Below are 18,462 nucleotides of genomic sequence, written 5' to 3'. Positions count from 1 at the left end.
GCTGCCTGAGTGCATGAGTAGTGTCATTTAGCCAGGGGTCAGCCCTTGGTTTAGAAGACCTGCACCTAAAAGGAGCGATTTTGTCAAGGATCCCAGTACAGGTGGTATGGAAAGACGATAAAAGGCTATCTGGGCCTTGAGGGAGAGACTCTTCATAATAGGTAGAAATCTCCATAATCACAAAAGCAGTTGCAAATTCCCCAGCGGTTGAAGAAGTAATAATCCTGCGGCGAGAAGGTGGAGCGGGAGGACATGCTGAATGCAGATGCCAACCGCAAACACTTCAGGTGTCAGCTGGAAGAGAAGACTGTCAAGAAGATCTGTGACATCCACAACATCAGTACACAGATGAAGAGGGCCTCAGGAACAACACCAGAGACAAGTGAGCTGGACAGGCTTCAGGATTACCTGCAGGCCTGTCCTGCACTAACAGCCGAGTTTGTGATAGAGGAGTCCATCATCCAGGGCATCTACCTCCAGGATGAAGAAATGAAGACTGTCTTCCAGCTCTACCCATAGCTGGTGATGTGTGATGTGACTCACAAAGTCAACACCCTACGAATGCCAGTGTACTTGTTCATGGTCATGGATGGGAACAGCAAGAGTGAGGTGGTTGTTTCAGTTCAGTTTCAGTTTATTGCCATTTGTGGTAGAAAAACCACATTGGAATTAAAAAAAAAATTGCGAGCACATCTCAGTGCACATCAAACACACAAACACAAGCCATTCATTCAACATGTACAGCATGATTAAACCCCCCAAAGCCACATAGAAATATCAAAAGAAGGTATTCAAAGTCAATAAATAGTAGTTTAAAATATCAAAAACCTAAGTGCCCGTGCAGATCCAAAGTGCTTTACTATGGTGCATTATTTAAATGTTCACAGCCTGTGGGAAAAAACTCCTGCTATGGTGGGATGTTGTGCTTTTAATGGCACAATACCTTCTGCCAGAGGGAAGCAGGTCAAAAAAGTCACTGGCCAGGTGATGAGATGGGTCATTAATGCCCGAGAAAGAAGTCTTTTTTTATAAATGTCCTCCAGATCAGGCAGCTCCACACCTGCAATCCTGCTGGCCGAGTGGACAACTTTGTGCAGTGCTTGTTTTTCTTTGTTTGTGGCGTTACCAAACCACACTGTGACGGCTCCTGTGAGGACACTCTCAATAGCACAGCGATAAAAGTTTGTCAATTTATTTACTTTACTTTGCTGCTTACTTCGTGGTGTCTGAAGACAAGCCACTTCTGCAGAGGATGCTACAGCTGTTAAAGACACACACAATCCTCAGTGGACTGACATCAGAGTTGTGCTGACAGACAAGGACATGACTGAGAGGAGTGTGTTCAAGCAGGAGATCCAGCAAGCCGACCTGCAGATCTGCCTCTTTCATGTCCTGAGATCCTTCAAGAGGGGTAACAACTGAGATGATGGGGATCTCAGCACAAGAGAGGACTACAGTGCTGGAGATCCTTCAGGACATGGCCTACTCGAGGAGTGAGGCCGCCGACCAACCCTGCTATGAGGACCTCCAAGCTGCCAGTATCCCTAGCAACAAGGAATACTTAGACACAAATTGGCACCATCAAGACAGAGTAGGCTCAAGCACTGAAACACCAACATTTCAACCTCAGCCAGCAAACAAACAACAGACTGGAGAACAGTTTCAACAAGACCAAGTCAGTGACAACCTCCAGGATGAAAATACAGGACTCCACTGATGCAGTTCTTGGTGTCATCCGTATCCTGCACAACGACAGGAACCAGCAGATTGTGGAACTCTTCCAGAAGACATCACTCCAGGCCAACCAGGGTGATGCTGCAGCTGCTTTTCGGCAGCTGATGACACCATATGCCATGAAGCTCATCCAGTCACAGCTAGAGATCAGCTCTTCAGTGCTAACTGCGGACCCCGACAGCCCCGAGGAGCCACACAGTGCTGAGTCATCACAGGGACACGAGTTCATCACACCAACATCATGTACCTGTGTGTTCTCACCTTGCAGCACCTTCCCTGTAAGCACATCTTCCAGCTGCGGGACAAGCTGCATTGTATTGTAGCCATACTCTGAGGACCTAGTTCATGGGTTAAAGCAATAAATTTTCATCTGACTAAAATTTGGCAAAAATCAATGCCAGCAATTCCCTAAAATGTGGCGTAGTGGGGTCACACACTGTTTTCCTCAAATACAATAAACACATTACACAGCATACAAATCTATTCTAAACAGCCTCTAAGGAGAGACAGACAAAGCATAAAAAGAATGCAAAACCTGAACATGAAGGTACATAAAAGGGTGGTGGGGGGCAGGGTGTAGTCTTGATTATGGGGGTCTGGGGGTGCTCCCCCAGAACATTTTTTTAAAGACCAACTCAAATTTTGTATATTTTGGTGAATTTTAACAGGTATGAAGCTCTCTGAAACAAAGAAAACTCACTTCAATCTGTTCAGTAAAAACACAGTATTGATTATGGGGGTCTGGGGGTGCTCCCCCAGAACATTTTTTAAAAGAGCAAGTTAAATTTTGTATATTCTGGTGAATTTTAATGAATATGAAGCCCTCCAAAACAAAGAAAACTCACTTCAAACTGTCAAGTAAAAATTCTTTGTCTTCTGTAGTATTTTGATCTGTTCGAATCCGATGAATGCACCAAATGGGTGCTGTGTCACTGTACAGTCAATAAAATACAAACTTAGGGCCTAAAGCAACTGACAACGTTGTTCTGCTGTGCACAAAGTAACACTGTCACCCGTTTTGAAAATGCATGCACACTGAGAAACTCAAAACTGGCTTATTCACATTTAATCTGTAAAATGCTCTCACTCCTAAAACAAACTGGGGCTGCAACTGACAATTATTTTAGTAATCGATCATTTTTTTTGTTGTTTTGTTGTGAGTTTTGCCATTATTTCTTGAAGTGAGTTATCATTAAAAGGCCTTTATCACGCAACATCAACGTTTGAGCTTGTTATAAAGTTATGATGTTATATTCTTGTCAAAAATATACCTCAAATAATGTTTTGTTTTATTTTGAGAGATTTCCATCAGGTTTCATCCGATTATGAGCATTTTTAGATGCCTACAGAAACTATCTCAACCACTGACAACATATTACAGCAAGAGTCCACAAAAGTATTTTAAAGTCCTGACTAAAGTGTAATATGTGATCTTTAATGTTAAGGATTTTATATATATATATATATATATATGTTATCACTGTTAAACATTTGTACCTTTTGTCTTCTTTCTGATGAGAACGGTGTTGTGCTGTTTGCACCTAACCCCGAGAATGTATGTGTTATTCAACCTTGTTTTAGCATGCTGGGGTCAATCTGAACTGGGAATGAGAAGCTGGATGTACTTATTATTATTCTGATTGTGATGTGATGCTTAGTGTTCCAGGCAGATGCAGAACAGCTGATAACTGCGAACGAGATGTGCTGACCTTCGACGATAAGAGTAAAAGAAAGAAACTGTTTTGCTTACAGCTGCACTTATTGACGTGTGTGTTTATGTTACGGGAAGAAACTTGTCTTGCGTCATTCCCCCCACCCTTAGGACAAGTTTTTGTTTATGTGATGAGGGATTCACTAATAAAAAGAGCGAAGCGCAGGCCAGACTTGAGTGTAGCTTTGGTGTACAGCCTGGCCGCACTCCGCGCGTAAAATTTGACTTTCTGTCTCACTGGTGGTTCTTGACTCTGTTTGTCTTATCAAAGGTTTTAAGAATGTTTGGAGGAGAAAATACCCAACATTGACTGGGGGCTACGTCCGGGATCTCAACAATACCGGAGGTGTCCAGCGGAGGTCGTCAAGTCCAGACGTAAATCCTTGGCCAAGGTCCGATCGATTGATCGTGTCTGCAATTGTCGACCACCGTTGGCATCGTCTGGTTGACGAGATTTTCCCGAAGAAGACAGACAGGAAGTCGAGTCAGTGAGTAGAATTTCTTTGTAAATAGTACTGAGTGAGTGGTGATCAGATCACATAAACAGTTAAATTCCGCAAGCGATGATACAGAATCGTCTGTTAATGCAAAGCAGTTAAACTCTGTAAGGAGGGTGCGGACTCCTCTGTTTATATACGCGTACCGGTAGGGGATAAAAGTGATCACATAAAACAGTTAAACTCCGTAAGCGATGATACAGAATCGTCTGTTAATGCAAAGCAGTTAAACTCTGTAAGGAGGGCGGACTCCTCTACGGTTGCGAGGGACGCACGTAGTTAAATTCCGGAAGGAGGATACGGACTCCTCTGTTTTAATACGTAAAGGAAATCCCGGGTAGAAATACGTGCACTGTAAAAAAGCAGTTAAATCTGGCAGGGACGGCGGAGTCCCCTAATGCAGGACATTAGTTAAATTTCACAGGAGGGCGAGCTCCCCTGGCATAAGAATACGCGTACGATTATTAAAAGTGTTTCTATGTGTAAATAGTGTTTTGTGTAAGTGTAAATAACTGTGTGAAAGTGTAATACTTTGGACAACGTTAGTGACAACCGTGCGTGTGGAAGCAGCAGGCAAGTGATTCCGCTTCCTACGGGGAGGTGAAAGGAATCAACCACACGACGGCAAATTAATTGTCACGTCCAAAGAAAGTGTGAAAACTTCAGATTTAGAACACCCTAGGTGTGCCCCCGTCTGAAGTCCAAATTATAACAAGGGATAATAAAAATGGGGGGTAAGACGTCTAAAAATAAGGAAAATTTATCAACTGACGACTGGAAATTTATGGAAGCAAAAAATCCAAAAGCAACAAAGAAATTGGAGACCTGGATAAATAAACATGACTTTGACGGACGACTGAACCTGATCAGTATACAGAAGCTGAAGAAGGAGTTAGAACAGAAACATAAAGGTGATGAGAAAAAGATGCAGAAAGTAGGGGCAGATTTAGTGGCATTTTGGGAGGAGGAAGCAGAGAACAGACAGAAGGGAGCAGAGAAGCGACAATTAGAGAAAGCAAGGAAAAAGAAAGGTGTAGGTAAGGCAGAAGAAGATGTGATAATTCAGCACAGAGAACCAGAACAACCTCAGCAACCACCGCCGGCTGGATCGTCGGTGACAACAACACCTTTATCTCCTCTACCAGAGGATGACGATGTACCGCCACCACAGTATGATTTAGCAGTAAAACCTAAGGTAAAAAGTGAAAAACCAGAAAAACCAGAAAAACCACAAACACGCAGTCAAGCGAAAGTGCCCACAGCCCCTCCCATGGTGGAACACAGTGACCAGGGAGGTGCCTATCCTATGATAGAAGTACCAAATCCTCGTGCAGGAACAGCAGGACAGCGATCAACCATGCTCGTATATCGAACATGGAATGTTGATGATATCAAAGCAGCAGTCGACATGATACCATCGCCACATGTCGATATTGAGGGATTTATGCAGGATATAGGAAACATTAGAAGTTCTTACCACCTTAGTGGACCTGAAGTCCAACAGGTGTGGATGAAAGCATGTGGCCCTAAATGGAGTCAGGTACGCGGAGACTGGAATCCTGCAGACCAACAAGGCGTACCACTGACACATGATGATCTAGTCTTAGAAACAAGAGTGGAAGCTATGATTACACGGGCAAAAGGTGTGTTAGGACCAAAGATAAATTATACTGAAATTACCAGGACAACTCAGAAAGAAGGAGAGCCATGGATAGAGTTTAGATGCAGATTTGAGAGTGTATTTAGAGTCCATAGTGGCATATTGCCAGGAACACCAGTGTATGAAAACAAATTGAAAAATATTTCACCTGTGAAGCTGACAATGACCGATTTGATTCATGATGGCAACTCAACAGCTGTCATAACAGTAACAGGTGCCACTGAAGATGTTTTAAAATTGAGATTCACAGGTATGCCATTACATGTGTCACTTTGTAAGCCATATTTGACAGAATGGCAAGAATTGGGACTGACAGTCATAACAGCTTTGTCAGCCACTGATTGGAGCAGAGTTGGACCACGGAGTTCAGTCCATCAACTAAATTGTATAAAGTGCCAGTTAATGTCTCATTGGTGCTGACAGCTGGAACACACATTGATGTGTCCACTTCACAATCCTGAGTGTTTCAGTTGAGTCCTGAAGAGGATGATCTCTCTCTTCTGTACCATCAGGATTGTGGACAACAGGTCCTTCAGACGTAGGACTGATAAAAAATGTACAACCTGTAGTTATAAGACCAAAAACAGAATACAGACCATGTGTAAGACGGTATCCATTGAAACCTGATGCAATTGAAGGAATCAGGCCAGTAATAGAGGATTTGTTAACAGCAGGAGTAATAGTGCCATGTCCAGATTCACCATGTAGGACACCCATATTTCCTGTAAAAAAAGGCTCCGCCCTCAGTGGGATGGAGAATGATTCAAGATCTGCAGGCAGTAAATGCTGCTGTAGTAAAAAAGAGCTCCATGTGTACCAGATCCACACACACTGTTAAGCTCATTGAGATTAAATTCTAGTTGTTTTTCTGTAATAGATATCAGTAATGCATTTTTTTTTTCTGTACCAGTACACCCAGATAGTCAATTCTGGTTTGCTTTTACCTTTAAAGGACAACGATATACATTTACCAGATTACCGCAGGGTTACGCAGAGAGCCCAACTATTTATTCTCAAGTCATGTCAGCATGTTTAGCCAATTTTGTTCCACCGGCAGATAGCCAACTATTAGTGTATGTTGATGACATTCTGATTGCCTCTGACACACGAGAAAACTGCATAACTGACACAGTAGCATTATTATGTTTCTTATTTGATAATGGCCACAAAGTGAGTAAAAACAAAGTTCAGTTGTGTAGGGATAAAGTAAAATATTTAGGACATGAATTATCAGCCACAGGGCGCACGATCCTGTCTGACAGGAAGGAAGCAATTTTGCACGCTCCAAAACCACAAACCAAAAAGCAGATGATGTCATTTCTTGGACTGACTAATTACTGCAGGGCATGGATTCCCTGCTATGCAGAATTGACTAGTCCACTTTCTGATTTGATGTACAAGGATGATATTTCAATGTCAACCGTGTTGGAATGGAACAAAGATGCTGAGGAAGCTTTTGTAAAAGTAAAACAAACATTAGTGTCATCCACAGTTTTGGCACTACCAGATTATAGTAAACCATTCATTCAAACAGTTGATTGTAAGAATAAGTTCATGACTAGTGTTTTGGTTCAAGTGTATGGCTCAAAATTAAGGCCAGTTGCCTACTACTCATCTAAATTGGATGCAGTAGCAAGTGCTTTACCACCATGAGTACAGGCTGTTGTTGCAGCCTCTATGGCTGTTCAAAGTAGCAGTAATGTTGTTCTATTCCATCAGTTGACACTGAAAGTTCCACAGGCAGTCTCTGCACTTCTGTTGCAGACAAACATGAGCCTTTTGTCCCCAGCAAGACATCTTTCGTGTATGTCCTTGCTATTATCACAACCACATCTTACGGTAGAGCGCTGTACAACATTGAATCCATCCACATTGATACCCTTACCTGAGGATGGTGAGCCGCACAATTGTATTGATGTAGCTACGGTCTGTACGAAAGCACGCCCAGACCTCCAGGACACACCCATCCCAAACAGTACAATTGTGTATGTGGATGGTTCTTCCACTAAAAACGCTTATGGACAAACACAATCTGGATATGCTGTTGTCACAAATTCAGAAGTATTGGATTCTGCTTCATTGCCATCCTCATTTTCAGCACAAGCAGCTGAATTAGTTGCTTTAACTGCAGCTTGCTATCTGTTTAAAGGTACGGCTGTATCAATTTATACAGACAGCCAGTACGCTTTCAGCACAGTGCATGTGTTTGCAAAACTGTGGGAAGAGCGTGGAATGGTGACATCATCTGGAAAGCCAGTGACTCATGCCACTCTCCTAACTGCATTACTGAAGGCTGTGAAATTGCCTAAACAAATTGCTATATGCAAATGTGCGGCTCACACCAAAGGCTCTGACAGTGTTTCAAAAGGAAATGACGTTGCTGACAAAACCGCAAAGGCGGCAACAGCTCTTTCTATTTTTCTCCTATATGACACCCCTCCGGATATGACCACAAAAGAAACCCATATTGCCAAAAAATATGTTTAAATGGGCAGCTATTATGAGCCATGGCGTGACGCATGTCTCATCAGGGGGTATGATATCGCAATTGCAATCTATTTTTTGTCTTTATGGGTTCGATGCATATGCAAAAACAGCATTGTAGAGCATGCATGACATGTGCAAAACACAACTCACAAGGCAATTTGAGACCCCAAAGAGGCAAATTTCCAACACCACAATATCCCTTTCAAGTGATTCATATGGATTATATACAGCTGAGTAAACATGAAGGGAAGGAATTTTGTTTAGTCATAATTGATGCCTTCTCAAAATGGGTAGAATTGTTCCCTACAAAACATGCAGATGCACTTACAGTGGCTAAGGCATTGTGCAAAGACATCATTCCATGATTTGGAATACCAGAAACAGTCTATTCAGATAATGGAGCGCATTTTGTTAATACAATAGTGCAATACGTAGGAGAAGCGCTACAGGTCAATCTCAAAAATCATTGTGCTTATCATCCACACAGTGCCGGATTAGTGGAAAGGACAAAGGGCACAATAAAAATAAGATTAAGGAAATGTATAGAAGAGACAAAACGAACCTGGATTGAATGTTGGACCTAGTAAAATTGTATATGAGAATAACACCAACACCATCAGGGTTAACACCATTTGAGATACTTTATGGACGACCATATCGTCTACCAATTTTGACATGGATACTAAAACAGCAGATGAGGAACAAACATTAGCAAATTTTATGAAAAAGACATTAACACAGAAAGAGATAACTTAAACACATTTACTGCCGAATAATTTTGATCTTCCACAGGACGGCCTTCCAGTAGTCTAGCCAGGAGACTGGGTGTTCATCAGAGTCCAGTCCTCGTTGGGAAGGTCTATACCAAGTGCTGTTAACAACACCAACTGCAGTAAAGATAGCGGAGAGATCAACGTGGATACATCACTGTAAGATACAGCGTGTGTTGGCGGCCTCCACAGTGTAAGGGGAAGTCTGGCTACAAAGGGAGTCTATTTAATTAGCAATAGATTGTCTCAATGCCAGTGAAGCAGGGAGATCCTTGCAGGTGAGGTGGTTAACAACACTGTATCCTAGCAATCATGACTGAACTACAGCAGACCCCGGAGCGGCGTGCTCAGCGCCGCCGCTGCCGGACAGTTGGTAGGGCAGCCGGTTGCGTTGTGATCTTAGTGTGTTTCGTGCTCCTCGGATTCCTGGCCTGGTGGTTGACCCAAGAATTGCAGCTCACTGTGGACCAAGCCAGAGAACAACGCAAGCAACGTCAGAAGAGGTTTATTCATAATGTGAATGAGACAGATGGACACCCTCATATATACCATACTAATATGGGGTACAGATATATTCATTTATTGGCTATGGAATTACGTTACTAATTGTTATGTTTGTTCGCAAATACCTATATCCTCAACACACCCAGCTCTGACGGCTAAACCGTACCCTGCTAGGGTGACAGAATGTCTTATCATACGGATGCATAATCAAACTGTATTTCGGGGGCAGCGGTTCTCAGCAAATCTGATAAGATGTAACACCACTTGCCTCAGTGCAACCACTTATATGATAGGGATTTCAACAGAGGACGTACAAGCGTGCCCAAGTGCTGCTCCATTGACTAGACTGAAGGGAAACGCAAAAATATCATCACGTTAAATTGTCATCACAACGGCCATTCCCAATTTGCTTTTACGGGACAGGGAATAAAACTGTAGGTAAAATTAAGAAACGTCTGTGTACCCAAACGTATGTTTTATCAAATAATTTAAGCCTAACCAAAACATAATATGTGGATGGTACTTATCTTCATCACATTGGACGGGGATGTAATTATACAGGCTCCTGTCCATGGGGAACGGATGAATCATGTGCTTATGTTAGTAAGTTTTTGCTACCACCTGTAAATGGTATTCCGGTGTATGATGACATCTATTGGCTTTATGGTTCCAGACTGTACATGAGTCTCCCACCAAATTGGGGTGGTGTGTGTGCACCTACCCAGGTGACTGACCATACATATGTGGTAAGACCTCCACAGAGAAGAATGGCAGCACCAGACGGAGGAGATTGATATACCCAGATGTGTTACCACATAATCACATGTGGGGCTCGGATGTACTAAAGGACCAAAAAAAATTGTGGTCTGTAGGAGATAAAATAGCACATTCATTGTTCCCCTGGATAGGAGTGGGAAAAAATTCATTAATGATTGAAACTCTGAATTATCGATTGGGTCTGTTCATGAATGTAACTAAAAAAAAATAGTAGCAGCTCAAAACACTGAAATAGATGCTTTACGTACCATGGTGATGCAAAATCGCATGGTTTTAGACTTGCTTACTGGTTCACAGGGAGGAGTTTGTGTTCTGCTGAACACAACATGCTGTACTTTCATCCCAGACTCCATTCATTCAGTGGATATGCAGGACGCATTGGAAGAGCTGAATAAACTTCGTGATGCAATGCATAAAGACACCCTAGCCGTGAACTGGTGGAATCCCTGGTCCTGGTTGACTTCAGGACCATGTTGGCAGTTACTATTGAAAATGGTGACACCAGTTATTATAGTCCTAATTCTGATTGGACTTTGCATGTGTTGTGTGATCCCTTATATCAAAACAATGGTTGGCAAAATGGTGTCAAATACATTTGTACAGTGTAATCTGGCCTTCCAACAAACTATGCCAAAATATCAAGCATTGAAACAGTCAGACCTTAGTGGAGAAAACTGTAATGACTGTACTGAGAATTATGATGATATTGAAAAGCTCACAACTCCAGTTCAAGCTTGAACTGTTGACGTGATGAGTTAACACACTCTTAGCCTATGAAGCTTTAGCTGAAAAAGTAATAAGACAAGTGGTGTAGTCGAATAATACAGAAAAAACGGTTCATTTATACCAGTCGGTAGGAGTGATGTATGGTGGTGGTGTGGTGATAACAGAATCTTTGACAGACTGCCACGAAATGTGTCAGGTTATTGTGCATTAATATCATTATTGTTACCCATGACCCCTGAAGACGTTACGACATATGCAGCCTCTCTTATTCCTGAGGATTGGCAGAAAGGCATAGCCAGACAGAGTAAAAAGAGATTGGAAAGGAGTAGGAAATCCAACATATATTGACGCAATAGGAGTCCCCAGAGGAGTGCCTGACGAGTATAAACTGGTTGATCAAATAGCAGCTGGATTCAAATCTTCCATCTGTTGGTGGTGTTCAATTAATAAAAACGTGGACAGAATAGATTAAGTTAATAAACTAACTAACTAAGCTGGGTGATGCCTACTGTATGTTTAACAGGTGATAAACAGGTGGGAAATGTTAAGGATTTTATATATATATATATATATATATATATGTTATCACTGTTAAACATTTGTACCTTTTGTCTTCTTTCTGATGAGAACGGTGTTGTGCTGTTTGCACCTAACCCCGAGAATGTATGTGTTATTCAACCTTGTTTTAGCATGCTGGGGTCAATCTGAACTGGGAATGAGAAGCTGGATGTACTTATTATTATTCTGATTGTGATGTGATGCTTAGTGTTCCAGGCAGATGCAGAACAGCTGATAACTGCGAACGAGATGTGATGACCTTCGACGATAAGAGTAAAAGAAAGTGTTCTTCCTTACAGCTGCACTTATTGACGTGTGCGTTTATGTTACGGGAAGAAACTTGTCTTGCGTCATTCCCCCCACCCTTAGGACAAGTTTTTGTTTATGTGATGAGGGATTCACTAATAAAAAGAGCGAAGCGCAGGCCAGACTTGAGTGTAGCTTTGGTGTACAGCCTGGCCGCACTCCGCGCGTAAAATTTGACTTTCTGTCTCACTGGTGGTTCTTGACTCTGTTTGTCTTATCAAAGGTTTTAAGAATGTTTGGAGGAGAAAATACCCAACAAGTTATAATAATAAGTTATTTTCATGAAAAAGACACAAATGTGCAATTTAGTGCATTTTATTTTTTTTTGTGTAAAAACACAGCTTAGATGTGGTTTGACCGAAACAAATTGTCATTAAACTTAACCAGTTGTATATAATTCTCGTTTTACATTACTTAGTCCACATTTCATTTTATTTTACCTTATGTTTATATTAGTTGTGCATATACTCTGAATAATTTACCGTTAAATTTCACGATCTTTCATTTGGCTAAAAATTACTCGCACCACGGAAAGCACCATTGCGGAGTTGCACTCAAATCTCGTTGTAATGGAAATTACAATGACAATAAAGGCGATTCTGATTCTGATTCTTCTGATTATTATTATTATTAATATATAAATAAAAATAAATAATTTATAATTCGTAATACATTTGACTCTTTTACGACAACAAACACTAAGCCATTATTTATTATACAGAAAACATGCACACAAACTGCTGAGATGCGAACAGCTTAATGCTAACTTTATCATTGAAAACGCCACAGACATGCTAACGCGTTAGCATCGGTCCCGTTTTTAAGTTATAAAATACATCTATCAACGGTTTAATATAAAAAAAGGTAAATATTACTCACAGACATATGCTCTTTAGGGTTTTAGCGGGGGAAAATTAAGATAAAGCGACAAACCGTCGGATCAATGCTTCATTGGTTCAAAGCAAAGCCACGCCTCACTCTACTTGGGGAGTGTCTGCCAATGTTCCCACAAAGACAGAGAGAAGGACCGTGGCTCATAGCAAGCAGTAAACAGAGCAGAGAGGAGTGAAAATTCACACAGTCCCTTCCTCCGCAGTCCACGCTGACATTGCTGCTACTTTGATAAGCGCAGAATGGGATGTTGCTTTGACAGCAAGAGTATCGTATTTCAGCCCCAAAACACGCATGACACCACGTGCGCATGCGTATATGTGGTTAAATTTTCCAAATGACGGAAATCCGTCGCAGCGATGGACAACTTTAACCCATGACCTAGTTGCTACACGCTGGACCCCAACTCGCTACTAGGAGTGCCATCAGCTACCAGAGGTGAGGACTGCTGTCATCAACCACTCCCAGTCACCCATGCTACTTGGGACTCTGATGAGGGCGGTTGCATCTCCTCCACTCTCCCTTATCTCTGTTCTCTGCTTTAACCTTCAAGTCCCTACTTCACCAGACTGTGAATTCCTCAACTTATATTGGATTCTGGATCTATTGGACTACTATTGGATTAACCATGGGATTGATCAGCTGGTCTCTGAACGTTATTGACACCATTTTTTCTACAAGAAGGTCAGGACTGGGGGATCCTACCTGCCCAGATAGAACGTATCCTGTGGGCTATGTTCTTGTCTCCTGGGGGTCTTGGCGTGTTGCATGCTTGGTGCCTTTCTCTGTTGAGGACGTCAAGGATTTATTCATTTTTGGTCTCACGGCAGCAGGGCTGGTACTTTTTGGCTTATGTGCTGCCCTGATCTACCGGAAAATTGGGAAGACGGCGGCATCAAGAACCACGGCCTCTCGCTTGTCCGTCGTGATTAACAAGGTTGGCAAGGCAGTGCATTCTCAGACTGCGTTGACTCTTGAACTCAGACACAAATTGGATGACACCTTGGAGCTGATGCGTGCCTTGCAGTTGAAGCTGAAGGTTTCGGAGGCCGGTGAATATTCTTAATTCATAATTGGGAATATTCTTAATTCGTAATTGGGATTTGGTTGTTCAAGTGGAACTGTTAAAAGTGTTTTTCATTGCTCAACCACAATACTCCAGGCTTAGCTAGCCTCAAGGACAAACTGCCCAATGTTTACCTCCAGAGGAAAGTCTTCAGGCTCTGGTGAGATTATATCGGCTCCTTCTTATCTCAACCCACAAAGACAATAAACTGACAGACTTACTTATGGACAAGACTGAAGCATGCTCCATATTTTTTCCTTTTACCTCCCTTCCTGCTCCCCCTTTACTTTACCCCATCCCGGCCACCGCTCACGCCACCTCACCCCCCTCCGGGTGCTGCACGGTTTTTAAGCTGCGGCAGGTCCCCGTTCCCCCCAAGCTAGCGGTGGCGCAACTCCAGTTGCAGCGGCCTTCACCCACTTTACCTCAATTCGGATTATGGACTGCTTCAAGTTTAGTGCACATAAACAATGTCAAATGTATATGTGTTGTCTTTAATTTTGATGTGTGCCATTATTACGGTAAACAAGTAATAATTGTGGATTAAGTGCTGTATCTTGTCTGAGGTAATTGGAGTGTAAACGTAATTGCCCTTTTTTGGGATCAATAAAGTTGTCTGAAGTCTGAAGAGCTGCTCCACGGGTCCTGTCAAAGTAGGAGAAGTTCCAGCAACCCAGCAGCTTGCCTCACTAGCCTCAGAGTGTGGAATACAAGAGTTCCATCAATACCTTGAGGTCATCAGACAGCTGGCAACCATCTGGCAACAGGGCAATGGTGGAGGTGCTGACACAGGCAGCAGAAGAATTCATCATAGTTCCTGATGCAGCATCAGCACCCGTTCCAGCTGCTGAGGCATCTGTTCCTGTGTCTCTTTCAGGATCTGCACCAGTTCCAGAGCCTTCAACATCATCAGATCCTGACCAGTTGCTGGATGACGTGCGCTCCTCCAGGACTGATGATGTGGCACCGACAGCATCCTGCCTACCAGCTGGGACCAGTTTGGTGGTCACACCAAAGATGCAAGGGCATCCTAAAGCAGCTGTCACTCTAGTCATCAGCCCAACAAACATGAGGAGGAAGACCAACAAGCCACTCCCTTTCATCAAGAAGACTGGTGACCAGTGGGACATGCAGTGTCTATGGTAGTTTGTCAGCTCCACAGTTCCTTCAGCTGCTGTGTTCAGAGGTGAGAAGATCTGTGAGACAGATACAGAGCAAGACCCAACTGCTGTGTGTAATACTGCTTTGGATGAGAACTTTAGTGTGGGGAAGACACATACATGTGCCGTGTGCACAAGAGAGACCCGTGAACCTGACTGTGTACAGTGTGACAGTTGCTTACTCTGGAACCATCTCCCCTGCGTGGGAAAGACACACACACACACCAAGGACTGTGCGTTGTTTTGCCAGCAGTGCACCACTGCACCAAAGTAAACTGTCATACACATGGACACATGGACACTATGGACACTTTGGACAGTAGAGCGCTTGTGTTACTATGAATTCTGTAACAATAAATATGTTTACATGTATAGATATATATGAATTATGTGTTTGTGTTCATTCATTTGCCCGCATTGTGATTTCACGGCTACAGAAACAGATGGATAGTTAGTCAGCCAGCAATCAAGCATTGCTTTCCATAGTCGTTAAACGACTGCGGAGTCTCAGCCATTAATAAAATCTTTGGTATAAATGGAATGAGAACAAAAAGAACACAAACAACAGTTACAACAAAAACATTTCATAATAATATTCAATATTACACTGGTCAACACAATTTTTCTTGCATGGAGTTTTTCAATGGATTTTGGGTCATTTGGGGGCACTGAATCCGAATCTGGTGTTAGTTTTTGCCAATCACATCCTGTTTTTGAAATATGAAAACATCTTTCTCGTATCAAGCCCTGAAGCAAAAGCTGCTGTCCCGCACACCTCCTCAGTGCTGTAAACAATATTACACAAACCTGGTTTATAAATTCTGCTTTTGAAACTGCTTTTGTGCGGTTAGTGACATCGAAGTGGTGAGTGAATGAGCAACTTTTGCATAATCCATCAATACGGAACATGCAGATAGCAAAAAAATCTGATGTGATCGAGGAAATCTGAGCTGATTCAGATTCAGCACCACAAAATGACACTAAATCAGTTTTCAAAGTCCATGCAAGAATGTATTTATTTTAGCCAGTGTTATTTATGGGTGACGTTGCCGTCTACACATTCACTGATTTCAATTGTCAAAATTGGGAGCATAAAATCTGGGGGAAAAAGAGAGAAAATGCATCAAGATGAAGAAATTAACTGGCAACAAAGCAATAGCTAAATTTTCAATATTGAGATTGAAAAACGAAAAATTTAGAAATATTTCAAAATCGGATTAAAACCATTTTATTTTTAAATCAGTCTATTTAACATTAAAATCTGGGGAAAACAATCACGAATCAAATCTTTTTAGACAGTTTCAAACCTTATACTGCTTATAGTACCCAAAATAATATAAGTATTGATGAGATAATCAGATGTCACCATTAAAATAAAAACGTTATTTAAGCCACGAGAAGCTTTAGGTCGAGTTCGAACACATCGACGGAGCGGCACAACGGGAGCCTGTGTGGCGCCATCTAGTGTTAGTGAGGGTGAATTACAGCATGACGGGGACAGAACGTTTGATAACAGCATCTTATCCGGACACGGTGTCGGTTTTACCTGCGCGTGTCAGACTCACAGACCTTAATCCGTCCTAAAAGACAACACGAACCTCTGAGCTGGTGACGGTGGAAAAACAAGTTCCCAAAGGCGCAGACATCGAACCCACTGACTGCTGTCAAAAACTGTCTTTATTTACGGACCGAAACAAAACGGACACGATGATCTTACGTCGCTTCTACTACTTCTTCTTCTTCTTCTCTCGATGTAAGACGGTGCATTACCGCCACCACCTGTTCGGGTGCGGAGCAGCGGCCATCCGCTCATTGGTTCTGTGTGGGCATAAACACAAACGGATGTTTTCAAGACAGTTTCACCATAAATCTGCATTTTACGTGTTAAAATATACTTGGACCAAACATCGACGTAGGTTGATGTAAATATATCATGTCGATTATATGTAACACACATAGTTCAAAATTGCTTAGGTTGATGAAGGTCTCGAGATGAAGGTATTTTGTTAATGATAAACTATTGTAGGCTTCAATGATACGCACACACGTGGGTTTATTAAAGGTATTCATGAAAATAATATGTTTTATGTCAGCGACATTTATGACCATGTCATTTAGGTCCTTCAGACCTTTTGTTCAGTAAATATGGTTCTGGAGAGCATGAGCAGGCTAAAACCCTTCAGCTTCTGTATTGGAATGGGTAGGGACACCAGTGATCATAACTTCATTGCAAAATAAGTCAAATAAATTTGATCCAAAGAAATAATTTCGCAGGAAACGTGGCCTAGAATAAAATATTCTTAATTCAGTATGTTATTTTCAATCTTAGGCGAATATTCTGCATCTGATTTAAAGAATATTGCTGATTCTCAGTCAATTTTTATGTTGCATATGACAGAAATCTGAGTGGTGCACTAAGTGGTCAATCAATCAATCAACATTTGTTTTAGGGATGAAATGATTAGTCGATTAACTCAAATAATTCTATTACAAAAAATATTTGAGGCAAATTCTGTGCCTCAAAGCTCTGTTTAACACTGTAGTACATATGTCAGGCCTGTATCTGATGCTGTACCATACCCAGAAAACAGAAAAAAAAAAAAACTTTTTATTTGATTACTGGATTCATCAATTAAATAATTGCAAGAATACTCAATTTCAAAAATATTCAATCATGCAGCCCAAATTTATTTATAAAGTACTGTACAGCAGCCAGAGAGTGTCCACAGTAGCACATAAAACAAAACATGTCACAGCACCACAAGGCTTTAACAGCCAGCTGAATTATTTTTTGTTTTTGGTTAAATTTACATTTTTTGGGCACTGCATCATAGAGAAATTAATCTCACTTTGTGTCTGTATTTTTATATTATTAGTGTATCATAGAGAAAGTAATCTTGCTCATGTCTGTATTGTTATATTAGTAGTTTATCATAGAGAAATTAATCTCACTTGTGTCTGTATTTTTATATTATTAGTGTATCATAGAGAAAGTAATCTTGCTCATGTCTGTATTGTTATATTAGTAGCATATCTGTTATGTGCTGGGGTGTTTGGCTGGCTTGGTTTTTGTTTTCTGTTTCTCCCACCAGGTGGTATGCATTCAGGACTGAGTGGCTGAGTATTAGGACCTCACCCTGAACACCTGAGGCTTGTTATCACGTGCAGGTCATCAGGACTCACAGCTGTGGTGTATTTTGTCTTAATCAGAGATTACTGCACTTAAACCTTGAATGCACAGTATGTGATTGCCAGAGAGTCGACCTTGTGAGATCGACGTCAGGAGAACAATCTCACCATTACAGACGCAGAGACCGCTCCAGGTTTGACGCCACAGTCTGTGAAGGAGGATTGGGTGAGGTCTCACGCTCTTCAGCACACTTCCTGAGGTAATTTGGTTTTGGTGACTTTTATGAAGTAATGACAGTAGATTTGGTGTTGTATTGAGCTGTCACGTTATGCTAATTGTCTAATCAGCTTCTGCTGCAGTGGAGATTTGAACTGAGTTGTTCCGTGCCTGCAGGGTGAGAAGCTGATATATATTTAAGCCAGGAAGTGTTTGCTGATTATGTGCACCTTTGAGCTGTGTGGAGAGTGTTGGACTCACCTCATATT

General features: G+C 41.8%; 1 protein-coding gene across 1 annotated transcript in view; it reads right to left on the bottom strand.

Annotated features, from left to right (window-relative positions):
• LOC117513191 (semaphorin-4B-like) overlaps positions 1 to 16,582 on the bottom strand; it is a 241,963-nt gene extending 225,381 nt beyond the window's left edge. The window contains exon 1 of the mRNA XM_034173488.1: positions 16,446 to 16,582. The gene's annotated coding sequence lies outside the window, so the exon portion shown is untranslated. The remainder of the gene's footprint in view (positions 1 to 16,445) is intronic.
• Between the last annotated feature and the right edge of the window lie 1,880 nt (positions 16,583 to 18,462).

Source organism: Thalassophryne amazonica, chromosome 7 (genome assembly GCF_902500255.1).
Source record: "Thalassophryne amazonica chromosome 7, fThaAma1.1, whole genome shotgun sequence".
NCBI classification, from domain to species: domain Eukaryota; kingdom Metazoa; phylum Chordata; class Actinopteri; order Batrachoidiformes; family Batrachoididae; genus Thalassophryne; species Thalassophryne amazonica.
This window is presented reverse-complemented; position numbering and strand designations above follow the sequence as displayed.